General features: G+C 36.3%; 1 protein-coding gene across 1 annotated transcript in view; it reads right to left on the reverse strand.

The window, feature by feature from the left end:
* LOC114657624 (transcription initiation factor TFIID subunit 4-like) overlaps window positions 1–19467 on the reverse strand; it is a 458757-nt gene that overhangs the window by 22731 nt on the left and 416559 nt on the right. The gene's annotated exons all lie outside the window — the stretch shown is intronic.

Genomic DNA, 19467 nt, shown 5'->3' on the forward strand with positions numbered 1-19467 from the left:
TAGGTAAGGAATTTTCTAATTAGCAGTATACTGACAATGCTGCAGTTCTAATGCCTCAAGACCACAGGTTAAAGTTAAAGATGAAAGCTGACCCTACAGCCTTAATCTGCAAGGCTGCAAGTACATTTCCTCAGAAGGAAAAAGTCAGGCCACTGAGCTACCTTGTATGCAAAATTCAAGTTGCAACTTATATTTTACTGCAAGACAAGTGAAAAAGCAAGATGCAATGAAAATAGCACATTTTTAGCTTTTAAAAGAAAAATGGCTAAGATAGTTAAACATAAGTACACAGTAAGTAGTTAGCTTTGCAAAACAACTCATATATTAATGCACTTATTTTTCCAAGTTTAAATTGTCACTAACATTAAGATTTCTATAAAGCACAACAGAAGACTAATACTCTCACAACTGGTTAATGCAGTTCCTATGAGCACAGCAATCATTGCAATTTAGTACCATTTCTATTATTACACAATAAACAGACCATGTTGCCTGGAAGTAAATTTTTATGAGTATAGCTGAAGGGGCTATGACTTATTTGCTGCTGAGACTCTCTGTGAAAAACATTTCTGAATGCTAACACTATATATCAGATATATGCAGGTACAAAGAAGAGGTTACAGTTAGGTCACCTTTAGAGTAACTAAAAATGACACTGAACATTTTTCATTGCACAAGCAAATACACCTAAAGAATCAAACATGAATTCTGTAAATGATTATGAACAAATACCAAACAACTATGTTATATCAAGTCAAAACATCACTTATTCTTACTGCAGTTGTGCAACGTAACAGTTTTAAATATTAAAAATGGTTTAATAAAAAAAAAAATTAAGCCAATTAAAGTCAGATGAAGGTGTTAATATATTTCATCATAGCTATAAATAAGGCATTTGTTGATTTTGCACATTTCTCTTAAAAATTGCTATAGCATATTTTGAAAGGCTGCATCTCTAAATAAGAGGGAAACCTGATGAATGACTGTAGTAATTACATTTCAACCTTTAAATACTTAAAAGCTGATAAAGTAATAATTTCAAAAGTAGGCATGATTCAATCCATTGCTCCATTGAAAAGTTTCCTTAAATTTAGTATATAAAGAAAACAAACCAATGCATGGTATAAAAACAAACATCTCTTAAATTTCAAGAACATAAAATAAAAATATAACAAAAATAATTCCTTCCTGCACAAAAGAATTAAAATAAATATATGTCATAAGATTGGACATCAAGTAAAAACGTTTGCTCCAATTTTGTCCATCTACTGTATTCCCAGAACTTTCTTATTCCAATTCAACTCAATTGAAGCTGAAGTCTATCCGAACAGCACTGGGCATGAGGAAGTATCTCACCCTGTACAGGGCACAGTCTCACACCATATTAACTCATAATGTACCAGGGCCACTTTTAACTTGTTCATATCAGTTACAAATTTCAACTTATATCAAATAACATGCCAGTGTTAAAAAGTTCCTAATATACTGCTATGTACAAACAGTGTTTAGAACTGGCATACTAACCCAGGAATTTCATAATCATGGTGGTGTATCTCTGAAGTAAACAGAAAATAAAAACACTCAGCTGTTAAAACTATACCTAAATGGGGATGGAAACTGTACACACTTTTCAAAAAGCAGCTAACATGTTTTACATTTTAACTTGAAAATGCGTAACCATCTAATTAAAGCACGGTGATGTCCCTGCATTGATGGATTAAAGACCAGAAGGCCACGTGACCGTCATCATCAAGTCCTTCCATGAGAACCCTGAATACAATGAGGACTGATTGATGTCATTTATGTTAGGTAGAATGCCTAGAGGGGGCTGGGTAGTCTCATGGCCTGGAACCCCTGCAGATTTTATTTTTTCTCCAGCCGTCCAGAGTTTTTTTTGTTTCTTCTGTCCTCCCTGGCCATTGGACCGAACTTTTATTCTATGTTAATTAGTGTTCTCATTTTAATTCTTATTTTGTCTTTTTTTTCTCTTTCTTCATCATGTAAAGCACTTTGAGCTACATTATGTGTATGAAAATGTGCTATATAAATAAATGTTGTTGTATAAAATGGTTTGTAATGCTACTTGTGTATACTAAATAAATGTCGATTGATGTTTGGTGAAGTGGGATTAAATCTCTACCTGAGAATGCATAATAGAATGAAAACTTAAAGCATTGCAAACCCTTAGTGATCCATGATGCAGACTTCATAGTTAGGAGTCACTCTTAATCTATTTTATTGTAGAACTTGTTGCATTCCACTCATTAAGCTAAACAATGTAATTAAATAAGACCACCCTACCCTTAGTCCCCATACTGGTTTTCTGTCACCATAGTGTATAATACAAACTTATCATGAACTGATAAGCACTAGGTCCTGGCTTGATAATGATAGAGTTTTCTATCGTCACAAGCCAAAATGGTACTACTGAAACTCATAGAGACTATTCAAACAAATAAATAAACTGTGTTTATTATGTTTAAAAGTTGGTCAAGGGATATCAACCATCAAAAATGAAGAAAAACATAAAAAAGATAACCACTGTGGGGAGATTTTGCTAATGTTCAAGTGTTCCCTTTTAAATAAAATCATAAAAAGTAAGTTTCTTCATGTTGAAACATATACAGATATAATTTATTTACATTGTCCTTTGATGCTCGGTCAGAAAATAAGAATTGAAAAGGAAAAGCAAGGTTCCACATGCTATACAAACCCATATATAAGAGCGGCAGGGATGGCGCGAGCAGGTGAGAGTCTTGAAACTGAATCCGAATGAAGAGTCTCCCTTAGGAAAAATCCACATTAGCTAACATCTGCATGTAAGACTTCGGTAATTTTTAAACATCACACTAAATTATATATGTATATACTGTATATATTTATTTATATATACACTTTAAAGTAGTATAAATAGTAGTAGTATAAAACATACATCTAGGTTATTCCCTGGTTACAAGTACCAAATCTGTTTCATAAATGCCCGAAATGATATACAGTATACATTTTAACTGAACAATATGCGAGTCATTTGTTTTCCTTTTTCCTATGAAAGAAAGAAAAAAGGAAACGAGCCAAAGATGTTCATTAAAACATAGCAAAAGAAGTCTAATAACACTTTTAGACATAAACATTAGATCCATATACATCTAGATGAAAGCAGAGAAACTACAATGAGTGGTGTTCAAAACAGGTTTGAAATTATAAAACAGATCAAAAGACTTACTGTAGATGGGTCATATCAATGTCAAAATAATATTTAACAACAGCCTTAACAAATGATGGTCAGTTATACTATTTAATGCTTTTGAAAAAAGATCCACTGCACACTTCAAAATTCTGAGACTTATTGCACCAGTATTTAAAATACATTAGCTGCATTAATTAAACACAAGTTACATGTAGAAGGTGGTTATAATAAGTTTGACCTAGGACACTACAGTGATTTACAAGTAATTTCTTAAGACTATACTAACACATCAAGCCCTGTCCAATTCAAATAAATGTAATCAAGTGACTGAAATGATCTGAAACTTGCTTTATAACTATTTAAAAGTAAAAACTCTATTTTTGTTAATTTATAATTTGACACATATGGTAAGGACACAAATATGAGACAATAATCAATATTTTTTATAGATGATTTTGAAATTCCACAGCATTATTAGAATTTAAAATACTTTCATGGCCAGAACGGCTACGGAGTCCTGAGTCTGAACCCTAGGGACCTGGGCACAAGTTCATTCTGTGTCAGGTTGAATTTTCTTCTGAATTCTCTGAATTTCCAGTGACATTCCAAAGATGTGTGCGTTAGGATAAATGGCTTCTCTACATTGTCACAGTACAATTGTATGGTTGAACTGATGCTATGTCCATGTTGGTATTCCCAGCAAAGGAACTGCTTCAACCAATATCCAAATAGATGAGAAGTATAAGCAGGGATGAATGGATGAAAATTACTTCTGTTTGTAATAAATGAGCTTATTTAAGAATATTATAAGAGTAATGTGCAGGTCAACTTGATTGGTGAATTGATATGAACAGGAAGAGAAGGCAGAAAAAAAAAAGATATGTCTTGGTCTATGTTTGATTGGAGGAGGTGTTATTAGTGCGACAGTAACTGCACTTTTATTGGTTCAAGAGAGGCGAATACCTGCATTTGAATCCATTACATCAATAGGGTGTTTTGAGTGAGAAGAGGTGTGTCTGTCTGCATTAATAATTAATTGCTCTTTCTTAGAAAATTTGCTTCAGTTTGAAAAATATACACAAATACCAGAACTTTTGAGTATACCATGATATAGATTATTTTTGGCTGTATCACTTTCTTCTGGTTTAGTTGTTAGTCACTATATGTGAAGTGAAGCTGTTCTGCAAAGAACACAACACTCAAAACTGAAAGTCTTACTACCCAAACATTTACATCAACTATTTAGGTAAGTTTAAAGATCTCTGCTTCAATTAGACAAAACTCACTGATAGTGGCCAACAATAAACAGCTACAGTAGACAGAACATGTTAACTCATAAGTTAATTAAAAAGATCACTTTCTTACTGAATAAAGGCAAAATCCTAGTAATAAGAAATACTGTATATTTATGCTTCAGCGATCATTTATAGCTCCTATGTATCATGAGAACGGTCTTTGAATTGTTGGCACACACTTTCACACACCATAGACAGCATGCACATTATGTTACAAGCAGAAAGCCACTTTGCACTTCTCAGCCACCATACAAGAGTGCTGAATGAAGCTAATTATTTTATTGATGATATATAGTATATTTAAAGATATTTTTCTGAAATTGCTGCATAATGTTGAAATCCAGGGAAAGATGTACAGTACCTAAATCAGGGCTTTTGTCTTCTTTATGTAGAGAGCATTTGCTGTGAAGGAATGGGGTCTAATGTCTTTTAAACAACAAAGCTTACCAATACTATCCACCAAATTCATCACCTGCAAACTTTAAAACCTATTATTTATAATTATATCTAGATCATTTATATATTTTAAAAAGAGCAGTGGCCCCAGCTCTGACTCCTGAAGGACACCATGATTAACATCACTTAATTCTAGTAAGTTTCCTTTCACTGCCTAGCATCTCTTGTGGTAGCTAATCAAAAGCATTGTGTATATTAAGATAAATAATAGCATATGCACCTCCCTGATCATATCCTTTTATTGCTTCTTCATAGACTTCTAGCATATTAGTAAAACAGTCTCTTCATTTGAACCCCTACTGCTTGCACACTAACATACCAGTTCTAGGAATGTGATGCTTAGTCTTTTCCTTAATAATTTCTTCAATTAATTAACCTGTGAAGCATATTAAGCTTACTGACATCAGTTACTTGGATCCAACTCATCATACTTTTTATATAATGAGATAATATTTGCTGTCTTCTAGTACTTAGGAATAACTTCCAATGACTTCCGAAAGAAGAATGTCAATTTTTTATATATACACTCACTAGACTCCTTAAGCATTCAAGGAAAAATTGTATCTGGTGCTGGCAATTTGTTTGATTTTAGCTTTCCAAATCCAAGCAGCACTTTATTCTCTATAATTTCCAACTCACTAATTACCTCCTTCGCAGTCACTGTGACCACCCCCGCCCCCCAAAAAAAAACACACACACAAAACAACACTCATGTTTAAAACATTTGCTACAGCATTTCACTGTGTGCATATTTTAAGTCACACTTGGTTTTCAAAATTCACTTTACATCATCCTTGACCATTCTTTAACTGCTAAGGTACTGAAAGAATCTATTTCAGCTTTTATTCAGTATTTCTCCCCAACTATCTTTTCGGTTTCATAATATCCTTTTTAACCATTGTTCTCATGCCCAACAGGGTGCACAAGATTATCTGTTTTGTACACCTTTCCAGATATTTTTTCCTTTACAGCTTTCTTTTAATCCTCACCCATATTTACCCACTTTTGACTATTCTTTAACTTCTTAACTACTCCTAAATTTCAGATTGAACTTATGTAAAATAAGATGCAAAATGCTTTTAAACCTGCTCAACTTCTCCTTATTTGTATTCACACTTAAAAGACTGTTCCAGTTTATCCCTTTGAGACTTTGCTGCTGCTTCTTAAAATTTGCTCAATTAAAGTTAAACTTAACAGTTTTAGTTTCTGCATTCTGCCAAAACACCATGAATTTAATTCTATTGTGGTCACTATACCCTACTGGTTCAATCACCTTTACTCCTGAAGAATATTCTGGTTATTATAAACTACTAAATCTAGACAGGCCTCTTCCCTTCTTGGTATTTTAATACATTGTGTTAAAAACAGTCACTGGTTATGTCTAAAAACTGTTCTTGTGCTCCAATACATGTAAGTCTGCCTAGTTTACAGTCATATGAAAAAGTTTGGGAACCCCTCTCAGCCTGTATAATAATTTTCTTTCAACAAAAAAGGTAACTGAGTACTGGGGTGTTTTCCGAACAAAGATTTTTAGTTCATAGTATCAACTTCATAGACAGGTGTGTCCAATCATGAGAAAAGGTATTTAAGGTGGTCAATTGCAAGTTGTGCTTCCCTTTGACTCTCCTCTAAAGAATGACAGCATGGGATCTTCAAAGCAACTCTCAAAAGATCTGAAAACAAAGATTGTTCAGTATCATGGTTTATGGGAAGGCTACAAAAAGCTATCTCAGAGGTTTAAACTGTCAGTTTCAACTGTAAGGAATGTAATCAGGAAATGGAAGGCCACAGGCACAGTTGCTGTTAAACCCAGGTCTGGCAGGCAAAGAAAAATACAGGAGCAGCATATGCGCAGAATTGTAAGAATGGTTACAGACAATCCACAGATCACCTCCAAAGACCTGCAAGAACATCTTGCTGCAGATGGTGTATCCGTACATCGTTCTACAGGGTGGGCCATTTATATGGATACACCTTAATAAAATGGGAATGGTTGGGGATATTAACTTCCTGTTTGTGGCACATTAGTATATGTGAGGGGGGAAACTTTTCAAGATGGGTGGTGACCATGGTGGCCATTTTGAAGTCGGCCATTTTGGATCCAACTTTTGTTTTTTCAATAGGAAGAGGGTCATGTGACACATCAAACTTATTGGGAATTTCACAAGAAAAACAATGGTGTGCTTGGTTTTAACGTAACTTTATTCTTTCATGAGTTATTTACAAGTTTCTGACCACTTATAAAATGTGTTCAATGTGCTGCCCATTGTGTTGGATTGTCAATGCAACCCTCTTCTCCCACTCTTCACACACTGATAGCAACACCGCAGGAGAAATGCTAGCACAGGCTTCTACTATCCGTAGTTTCAGGTGCTGCACATCTCGTATCTTCACAGCATAGACAATTGCCTTCAGATGATCCCAAAGATAAAAGTCTAAGGGGGTCAGATCGGGAGACCTTGGGGGCCATTCAACTGGCCCACGACGACCAATCCACTTTCCAGGAAACTGTTCATCTAGGAATGCTCGGACCTGACACATTGAACACATTTTATAAGTGGTCAGAAACTTGTAAATAACTCATGAAAGAATAAAGTTACGTTAAAACCAAGCACACCATTGTTTTTCTTGTGAAATTCCCAATAAGGTTGATGTGTCACATGACCCTCTTCCTATTGAAAAAACAAAAGTTGGATCCAAAATGGCCACCATGGTCACCACCCATCTTGAAAAGTTTCCTCACTCACATATACTAATGTGCAACAAACAGGAAGTTAATATCACCAACCATTCCCATTTTATTAAGGTGTATCCATATAAATGGCCCACCCTGTACAATTCAGCGCAATTTGCACAAAGAAAATCTGCATGGCAGGGTGATGAGAAAGAAGCCCTTTCTGTACTCACGCCACAAACAGAGTCACTTGTTGTATGCAAATTCTCATTTAGACAAGCCAGATTAATTCTGGAACAAAGTGCTTTGGACTGATGAAACAAAAATTGAGTTATTTGGTCATAACAAAAAGTGCTTTGCATGGCGGAAGAACAACACCGGATTCCAAGAAAAACACCTGCTAGCTACTGTCAAATTTGGTGGAGGTTCCATCATGCTGTGGGGCTGTGTGGTTAGTTCAGGGACTGGGGCCCTTGTTAAAGCCGAGGGTTGGATGAATTAAACCCAATATCAACAAATTCTTCAGGATAATGTTCAAGCATCAGTCACAAAGTTGAAGTTACGCAGGTGTTGGATATTCCAACAAGACAATGACCCAAAACACAGTTCGAAATCTACAAAGAGAGAGAGACGTGCGAGAGAGAGAGAGAGAGAGACGTGCGCGCGCGAGAGAGAGACAGAGAGAGAGACACACGCATGCGCGCGAGAGAGAGAGAGACACACGCGAGACAGAGAGAGAGACACATGCGAGACAGAGAGAGAGAGAGAGACACGCACGCGCGAAAGAGAGAGAGAGACACACACACAGTTTTCAGTCACAGACAATTGTATGTTGCTTTCTCCAGAGTTCCATCTTTTCATTCACTCACAGTCGTATCCTCAAACCCACCCCATTTGGACAACTGTGTCGTTCAGGAAGTGTTCACCCATCAATAAATAATTATGCGGCGTATGCTACACCGTGGGTTGGCTAGTATCATATTACTCAGCTATATACAAATGCAACTCACTTGCTCTTTTTTTGATTCTCCTGGCATTAAAGCAAGTAATTTTAATGTATTACTTATTTTATTTTGGATCTTTAACTTTAGTCCAGACATTTCTAAATAATCTAGTGTACTTGTTTTCACACTACTGTGTTTCTGTGCTTATGTGAAGTTATAAAGAGTGCTTCACATAAACTTTGCTTATGTGAAATTATAAACTTGCCATGTCCTATACACTCTACAACCCCATTCCTTAGTTTAAACAGTCCTTGACTAAGTATTAATACACTTCCACAATACCTCAGTGAGTCTTTGGTTCAAATGTAGCCCTTCATAGTGGAATAGTTCCCAACTGTCTCAATCACCCATAAACCTATGCCCTTATATGGCATACCACTTTTTGACCCATGAAATAAAACTTTTAATCTCCTCGTTCTTACCTGGACTGATGTGTGGCACAGATACCTTGTCAGTTATGCTTCTCAGCTTGACATCTACCTGTAACTATTTAAATTTGGATTTCAAAACTGCCAATGTGTTCTTATGTACATCATTAGTTCCATCAAGGACAATGACTACTGGGATTATCCTTGCTCTGGAAACCTGTCAACCCTTCAAGATACCTTTCAGACCACCTGTGCACCCTGAAGGTAACACATTAAATAAGAATATCTGTCTCTGGAGCAAACCTGCATCTCAAATTGCCTAATGACAGAGTCACTTCAATATCACTACCTCCTTCTTTCTGGGCACATATGACTGAGGTAACCTGCTAGGGTTCCCCGTACCCGCCTACCACCTCAGAATTATCAGAGTCACTGTCCAGCTCAGCAAGAACCTAAACACAGTTCAACACTTACAACTTTGAGGCTGGCACAAAGAACAGTGGTGCAAACTTCTCCTTACGCTTATGTTTGACTATGATTGTGACCCACCAATATCTACCTTTCAGGTCTGGGGTATCTTCCTGTGGTACCTTGGGGGAGTACATTGTCTCCCTAAAGGACACTTGGGCAATATCCACTAATTCTCTACTGCAACTCATGCTAGCCAGCTCCTATTCAAGTTCAGCACAACAGAGGTGGTTGTGTCTTTACTCCAAATGCATACTAGCTTAAACATGGTGTACTTCATTTTTGAAGTACTTGCTGGGAGTCTGAACCTCACGCCCCATTAATTGTTCAGATAACATACAGTACGTAAGTGTTGTCAAGTGTTTATATCTGGTCAAAATTTTCCCCTAAAGCACTTAACATTAACGTTATGGAAATACTGCAGTTTGGCTTCACTTGAATTGGACAATAAATTATGAATGAAAATGTGGAATTACTCACAACTTGCAATCAAATCTAGGGATACTGTCAAGCAGCTGGCATGGTCTTGAGTAAAAGTGTAAAAATTACTTGAAAGGTTTAAAATATAATCAACATGTTTGTAATTAGATCTGAGCTGCTGTAATTAACTCATTCAACATTTTTGAACTTTAAAGCTACAAAGATCAAGCTCTGGATTAAAAACAAAACCTACCTAAATAAATATGACAAACTTATGAACTCTTAAAAAATAGTTTGACAGCTGTTAGTACAGTGTTTAAAAATTTGAACTTAAAAAGCTTGAATCTGAATCGTTGGAATACGTCCAAATCCCAATAAACAAATTAAGAGTATTTTTTTTTTTTTTTATACTGCAGACACACAAAGACAGAGAAACATGGTTTTCCAAAAATGGTCAAAGCCAGTTAAAGGTATATAAAATGTTTTTTTCTTGAAAAAACTCTCCAGCCGGCCCTAAACATCTTTCTTTTATCTTCTACAACTTTGGGCACCCTCGCGATGAGACTCAGTCTTCACCATCATCAGCTACCATTTTCAAGCACATCTTTTTTTGCCTCCTTCTTCACTGAATTTTCTTCTAATCCTAATCATAATACCCCTCTTTACCCAGTTGATTTTTTTTTTTTTTTTTAAACTAGGGGGCTCTGCCCCCTGTTCGCTTCGCTGGCCCACCCCTGGGTGTGGTTTACCGAATATACAATTTAAAGAAATTGTTATTTTCATGGGAATTGTTACATATGCATTATTTTCACTTTTACTTTAAAACTTTTGTAAAAACAATACTTGTCCTTTATTTCTGGCCCGGGGCATGGTTAAATCTCTTTCTCGCAGGACGCATAACAATGCTCACGTTGTGAAGTGGGGGGGGCGGCTAAACGCATGCTAAGGAGATGCCGTTGGATCAGCTGCTGTCGAGCTGCGTGTTCTGTTTGTCATCGATTATTTAAAAGCATGTACAGCAGCTGTCCTTTTGCCACTTCACATCTCTGCCGCTCACGTTGTGAAGGGGGGAAGGGGATGGGTGCTGAACACATGCTAAGGAGAAGAGGTCAGATCATCTGCTGGGTTGTTGCTGCTGGCAAGCTGCGTGTTCTGCTTGTCGCGATGTGCATCGATCATTTAAAAGCCTGTACAGCAGCTGTCCTTTTGCCACTTCGCTTCTCTGCCGCTTGCGTTGTGAAGGGGGGAGGGGGCTGAACACACGCTACGGAGAAGCAGTCAGATCATCTGCTGGCTTGTTGCTGCTGCTGCTGGCAAGCTGTGTGTTCTGCTTGTCGTTGTTTTAAGAGCTGGGAGCTCTAGAAGTGTTTCTGCCAAAAGCATTCCAACAGCTGCTAAGTTAGATGTCCGTGAACTTGTTTTAAATGTTATCTCACTGCCTTGTCTCGTGGAACGTCAAATTGCCCTCCAAGAAGATCACGTTTCGTCTCCCTTCCAAGTGCCAGCGCCTTGACAGTGTCAGAGACATACCCACATCTCTATTATATATAAAAAAAATCTCCCTCCCTAGATTTTTTTTTATAATAGAGAGATTTGGGTATGTCTCTGACACTGACAAGGAGTTAAATTCTTTTCAAACACTTATATAAGTAGGAATATTAAATTATATATTCATATATATAAGTATTAATGACACTATTATACAGATACTGCATGGAATACCACCATGCCACCACCAAGGTGCTTTTAGCATGCTGATAAATGTATATCATAAGGAAGAGAGGGGACTGGGCTCCCTCTGGTTTTGTGACCTTGCTGACAAATGATCATTATTGCAAGGACTTAATTAAGGACCCTTAATTTTGTATTAAGTCTGAGTGTTTGTACATTGGGTCGGTAATGTACGAAGAGAAAAAAAAAAAATGTTGATTCCCTCATCCCAAGCTTTTCCCGCCCTAGGCGACTGGCTATTTCAGCTGAATATCAGTGCTGGCCCTGTTGTTAGGTTAGATAACCTTTAGCTGTCAATATTGTTGAAATAAAGATCAAATATACATACATGCACAGTGAAGAACACGCACCTTTTCATGGGTTGTAGTTCCTATTTAAAGCATTGTAACATACACATAAAGCATTACCACATACTAAACGAACATGCCTCTTGTGAGGAATAACTGTGCAACCTACTATATTGGTAGTGCTAGTAAAGAAAAAACATGGTCTAGCAATAATAACTGAGTTTAGAAATGCACTAACAACTGAGAATTATATCACACCAACATGTGATTACACAGATAAAGACTGACAGATGAAACCAGTGTTATTAAACACAAAATGTTCCATTGAGACATACAGCTAACAGCCTTACTGAAAAGATAGCCAAAATGATTGTGTGTTCATGACAATACATGAAAAACAGTGGCTGATAATTTACCCAACTATGTAAACCAGACCCTGCCTGCATATTTCTATTGTACACTGATAGTCACAGGTAGTGGCAGATTTATTAAATATCTTAATTATGGCAACAGTGTACCTAAGCATACAAGAACTTTGGCGCTTTTACAGTGGGCTTTCACCAGTCTAACTGAGATTTAACAAATTGTGAATGTGATGGTTTCCCGGACATATTGATATGCTGCTATTCCTGTAAACATAATGCTTTCACATTAATCAAATTCTAACACACACAATACACAAATAAATGTTTTCTACGAAATATATCACTGCATTATTTTTTCTTTTATTAAAGACAGTACTCCTTTTAACAATGAAAGGGAGTCAACAAATAATTGATAAATATGTTCAGAAATGTAATCCCTAATAGAACCAAGAAGAAAGTCATACTTATTCTACACACAAATGACAACTCAAGAAATGACAACAAACAAAAATTCTATAATATGTCTGCATATAAAGTGATTGTTTAGAAGTAAATCTTGCCAAAGAGTACTGGATGACTTTAACTTTCGCTTAAATGCTTCCAGCAATTGATGTGACACTTTAAGCAAACCACTCTGTCTTTGTGTTAGGTGACAAAAATTTACTAAAAAAAAATAAAGAAAACAAATACTTTAAGCATTTACTTGAACAGTTATCAATATTATTGAATTTATAGGTGGTTAACATTATTTTTGAAAAAAAGTATCACAGAAAATTAACTATAAATGCATCAAATGCATTTTATTACAACACATATCACTTGATGGAAAAATAACAAAAAATAATTATCAAACACCGCAAAGACATTAGTGTCAAAGGTTAAATTTTACAGAAAAATACATATATGAATTTGTCAAAGCAACATAAATTTCTTTTTATTCTGGAGCAAAATAATAAAGAAATATCTAAGGAGGAACATTTTTAAGAGTACAGCTTGATGACAGTAAAGCTTTTTTTCTATTAGAAGCTATTCCGAACTTGTTAAAATTGATCAAATGGAAAGCAGTGAATAAAGAAAAAAAAATTAAGCTGAGTTGAAAAGTGTGACTTGGGTTTAATATTTTATAATTGCCAAGGGACATTCTGAGATCAATGAATTTTTGCCTGAGATGAACATCAGAAAGAGATGTACTTCAGTCTTTTAAGGAACATTGGTCTATTTAATTCTTGTGTCTGATGCATGTGAAATATGCCTTCCTTGGCCTGATTTCTTTCCTTTAGGCACTGCTTCAGGCAGACATTACCACTTTTAATGGGCCGCTATTTGAGAGGAGGCAAGGAAGCCAATAACCCATCGACACTAATGGATCAGCTTGTTTATTCACTTACATTATTTTCTGAAGCTAATTTTAGCTTTTTTCATGAAAAAATGTATCCTGCATAAATTCACACATTATTTGAAGAGCTACATTATAGTAAAAGGGAAAACATGTCCAGATGAAACTTTAATAAACAGACAGATAGAAAAAATTACTGCAATACTCAATTTTGTGGTACACATTCCAATCTGTAAAGAAATTCTGAAACACAAACAGCCCAGCAGTATGATTAAGGATGTAGTAGCAAAAGCGTAACAATGGCAGTAGAATACAGCTTACTTTTTCTAGTCTTATAAGAAAGTAAATGAAAGCAAGACAACAGAAAATAGCAATATACCACTTGAGAAGGCACAAAAGAATCATAACATTTCACAGTCACATTAATTGTATACCACTTTTACAGGAAAAGGAATACACTGGTGACTGTAGAGTAACATATTGGAATTAAAAAATTAAATTAATTGAAAAGCCTAGAATGTTCTTCAGTAACAAAAACAACATTATGAATTAATGTATTTTCCTCAAATTATATTTTCTTAAGATGCACTGCATTATAATTTAAATCTAATGGATTTGGAAATATGAAGAAAACTATACTAAGAGAGAGTACATATCCAAATTTCACCATCCTTCTCCCACCTTAATTACACTGACCAATCTTAGCTACTTGAGAAGTCTGTTGTTTCTAGTGATTGGTATTTATACATGTGTGCATATATCAGAGTGAACTCTTTGCCTAACTCATTTAGAGAGAGAATCCAGAGTTCTTAGCTTGTTTTCCCATGAACTCGCCCTCAGTGTTCTACCAGGCAAAACCTTGGACTGTGCTAGAGACTTGCTCCTGATAATTCCTAGGTCTTTCTTGTGTGAGATGGGACATTATAGAATCCTACTGAATATCATATCCTTGAAAATAATCTGCTCACTATTATGAGGAGCTGCCTTTAAACTTGCTCTGACAGTATGAAATGAACATTTGCTCTTTCTTTTCTAGCCCCTGCTCTGAGTTTTAAAAAATAAAATGTGTGACAGCAAGAATATACTTGGTCTGAAGTCTTTTAAACACCACAGGCATCCATACATATAATACTCCCCCATTATATAAGAATATTTTTTGGCCATTGTCCAGTGTTTCCAAAATGAGTCAGTCTACAGATAGATTGTATATGCATTTGTTGAAAACACTCCATATATTGAGCTAACCAGTAAATTAACAGAAGTTGATTCACAATTAGGCTTTTGGTAAGATCTGGTCTATCCCAAGAATTGATGGACCAGACTGAATGATTACTCCAGCCTTACCAAGACAATAAGTCAGAACTGATAAATATATTGAGTCCAGATACTTTTAAAAACTAACACAAGATGTTGAAAATCATCATACTCGGGAGAGTCATACTGCATGTTAGATTTTCTTTCATCCACTGTATATAAAAAAAAGTCAATGGATATATACAATTCTGTTTGACACATTTATTTAATAATTGTAAAGAATAAAGTAACCATTGCAAGTAAGAAGACTTGTCCAATTATTAACTTCATGCTGTTTCACTCATATGACAGGCCATGGACACTATTTATAATCCTGCAAATTACCTTATTAGTAAGATCAAAATATGTGGCCTTAATAAAAAATTAAACATTGTTTATGCAGATACTAAGGGCCAATACTTACCTAGACTGCTCCTTTGGCTCCAGACTATTAGACAAATACTTAATCTTTATGATCTGCACATAATGCAACTGTCTGGTTGTTTTAAGTGTTATGTAAATACTGAGTACATATCCTTTAACTCTATGCTTATACAGAGATGCTTATGTACAGTAATCCCTCCTCCATCGCGGGGGTTGCGTTCCAGAGCCACCCGCGAAATAAGAAAATCCGCGAAGTAGAAACCATATGTTTATATGGTTATTTTTATATTGTCATGCTTGGGTCACAGATTTGCGCAGAAACACAGGAGGTTGTAGAGAGACAGGAACGTTATTCAAACACTGCAAACAAACATTTGTCTCTTTTTCAAAAGTTTAAACTGCTCCATGACAAGACAGAGATGACAGTTCCGTCTCACAATTAAAAGAATGCAAACATATCTTCCTCTTCAAAGGAGTGTGCATCAGGAGCAGAGACTGTCATAAAGACAGAGAATGCAAACAAATCAATAGGGCTGTTTGGCTTTTAAGTATGCAAAGCACCGTGGCACAAAGCTGTTGAAGGCGGCAGCTCACACCCCCTCCGTCAGGAGCAGGGAGAGAGAGAGAGAGAGATAGAGAGAGACAGAGAAAAACAAACATTCAAAAATCAATACGTGCCCTTCGAGCTTTTAAGTATGCGAAGCACCGTGCAGCATGTCGCTTTACTAAGCAGCTGCACAGAAGGTAGCAACGTGAAGATAATCTTTCAGCATTTTTAGACGAGCGTCCGTATCGTCTAGGTGTGCGAACAGCCCCCCTGCTCACACCCCCTACGTCAGGATCAGAGAAAGCGCAATAGAGAGAAAGAGAAAAGTAAGTTGGGTAGCTTCTCAGCCATCTGCCAATAGCGTCCCTTGTATGAAATCAACTGGGCAAACCAACTGAGGAAGCATGTACCAGAAATTAAAAGACCCATTGTCCTCAGAAATCCGCGAACCAGCAGAAAATCCGCAATATATTTAAATATGCTTACATATAAAATCCGCGATAGAGTGAAGCCGCGAAAGGCGAAGCGCGATATAGCGAGGGATCACTGTACTTCAAGTCCAGATAAGTTTTTTTTTTTTTTTTTAACCTTTTATGGTTAACTTACTTCAAAGTACCTGTAGAAGTGAGCCAGTGTACAAGTGGCTTGCATGCACGTGCCTCTCCAACAGTTTAGCTAACCTGTATTGAGGATCTGTTTTAAATCAGGAATGGCTTTCAGATGAGTAAAAGAGGGAAATCTACAGGTTAAAGTGACCTTTCCTAAAGTAAATTTGAATTAGTAAACTAACCCATCACACTGAACACTTCTCTGTTTTACGATGAGTGAGTCTGAAAATGTTTTTAATACGAGTTTTTGAAATTTTGAAACTATGCATAGCATGCTGTATTTGAGATATCTTAAAGAAAACTGAACTTTCCTGACAAATTTACTTCAAAAGTAAGCAAAGCAAATTTCAGTGAAATCAATCTGCATGCATGCTAAATTGTTTTATGTGGACAGAAAGATGGACGAAAACACACTGCAATCACAAAATGTGCTTCTCACTTTAATTTTAAGTGAACCTAAAAAAGAAAGAACTAATGATCAGTTATTTTTACTTAAAAATAAGACATTTTGGTTTACTTTGTGTTTTTGCAGGCACCAAACATAAAAGATTCACCATGATCACATCTGACCAAGGTTATTATAGTTTTGCCTTTTTATACTAGTTTTTATTTCTATATTTTTTCTGACCTTACTTGGAAATTCAGTTTAGTTTTAGTTTTCCTTCATCGTGTATTTTTAGTTTTAGTTTAGTTTTTATTTCACAAAGACATTTCTATTTTATTTTTATATATATTAGTTTCAGTTTTAGTTTTAGTAATTATGGCATGGAGCGCCTACGGAGTTAGTTTTGTGTCACAATCAGACAGAACTGTATACTTAACAGATTTGGATATGAGTTTAATGTTAGTGGAAGCTTACTGCACTGCCTGGTTTACTATCTGGTTTTGTTTTTGTCTGATAAAAACAAGCATAATCAAAACTAGACACTAAATATGAACAATTTTAAGCAATTTTATAATTTTTTAAAATATTTTCTCATGAAAATCACAGGGGCTTAGGAAGAACAGGGCTCTTAGACTAGGATGAGTGTGCAGACCCCACCTAGCTGTATTGAGGGAAGCAAAGTACAACAAGCATGTAGTGTCAAGGTTAGGGGCAGTGAGTCTTGAATAGACCACCATAAAGGACAGTAAACCCATAATGAACAGAGCAAGAGCAGGTAATAGGAGTACGGACAGGCATAAAACAACAGAGACAGCATCTGAGATTAAGAACATATACTTATTTGCTTCCCATATACATTATCTAAACCTGTTTATCCAGAGTAGGATCACAGGAAACCTGGAGCCTACCACAGCAGTTTTGGATGCAAAGCAGGAAAAATCCTTTGTATGCAATATGTATGATAAGGCTGATGAAAAGAATATGATATTTCAACTATCTATTCTGAGAGAGAGAGAGAGAGAAAAACATTGAAAAAAAGGAGACAAATATTTTAAAATATAATTCTGCTAATGGATTACTTTCATAATATCAGGTATTTTGAGTTGTGAATATGAACTAAAAAAGATAAATTAATAAATATGGAATAAATACAAAAACCCATTAGTATGTTTAGTTTTTCATCACTTGTCAGACTCTCTACCTTTGTTTGTATCGCTTCGTTGTTAAACGATGTTTTTAAAGCAAAAGTGATTGGTCAGCAACAATATGCTGATCTTGTATGATGACCTAGTCAGTCTTTCGATCAGTGCCGTTTTATTTTCAAAAACCAGGAGTGCTCTCCCCTCGACTTTCTTGTATACTCAGATATGGGGATGGATATTTGAGGAGTAAACCGCAAGACAATCATTATATTTTTAAATTATCAACATTAAGGAACCATCAACAACAAATCAAATGAATAATATATTGAGCAATTATTATAAAAGTAAAGTTGAATAAATCGGACTCTGCAGCTGTATACAGTAATCCCTCCTCGATCGCGGGGGTTGCGTTCCATAACCCCCCGCGAAAGGTGAAAATCCATGAAGTAGAAACCATATGTTTAAATGGTTATTTTTACATTGTCATGCTTGGGTCACAGATTTGCACAGAAACACAGGAGGTTATAGAGAGACAGGAACTTTATTCAAACACTGCAAACAAACATTTGTCTCTTTTTCAAAAGTATAAACTGTGCTCCATGACAAGACAGAGATGACAGTTCCGTCTCACAATTAAAAGAATGCAAACAAAGGAGTGCGCGTCAGGAGCAGATATTGTCAGAGAGAGAGAGAAAAAAGCAAACAATCAAAAATCAATAGGTGCTGTTTGGCTTTTAAGTATGCGAAGCACCGCCGGAAAAAGCAGCTGCAAGGAAGGGAGCAACGTGAAGGTAGTCTTTCAGCATTTTTTAGAGGAGCGTCCGTATCCTCTAGGCTAGTGTGCGAATAGCCCCTCTGCTCACACCCCCTCCGTCAGGAGCAGAGAATGTCAGAGAGAGTGAGAGAGACAGAGAAAAACAAACAATCAAAAATCAATACGTGCTGTTCAAGCTTTTAAGTATGCAAAGCACCGTGCGGGAAGCATGTCGCTTGACAAAGCAGCTGCACGGAAGGGAGCAATGTGAAGATAATCTTTCAGCATTTTTAGACGAGCATCCATATCGTCTTGGGGTGCGAACAGCCCCCCTGCTCACACCCCCTCCGTCAGGAGCAGAGAATGTCAGAGCAAGAGAGAGAGAGAAAAGCAAACAATCAAAAATCAATACTTGCTGTTTGATCTTTCAAGTATGTGAAGCACCGTGCGGGAAGCATATCGCTGGACAAAGCAGCCACATGTAAGCCCAGCAAGGAAGGGAGAAATGTGAAGGTAATCTTTCAGTGTTTTTTGAGGAGCGGCCGTATCCTCTAGAGGTGCGAACAGCCCCCGTGCTCACAATATATTTGAGGAGTTTTATTTAATATGCGCTCTGGTTGGGTAGCTTCTCAGCCATCTGCCAATAGCGTCCCTTGTATGAAATCAACTGGGCAAACCAACTGAAGAAGCATGTACCAGAAATTAAAAGACTCATTGTCCACAAAAATCCGCGAACCAGCAAAAAATCCGCAATATATATTTA

This window comes from Erpetoichthys calabaricus, chromosome 9 (genome assembly GCF_900747795.2).
Source record: "Erpetoichthys calabaricus chromosome 9, fErpCal1.3, whole genome shotgun sequence".
NCBI lineage: Eukaryota > Metazoa > Chordata > Cladistia > Polypteriformes > Polypteridae > Erpetoichthys > Erpetoichthys calabaricus.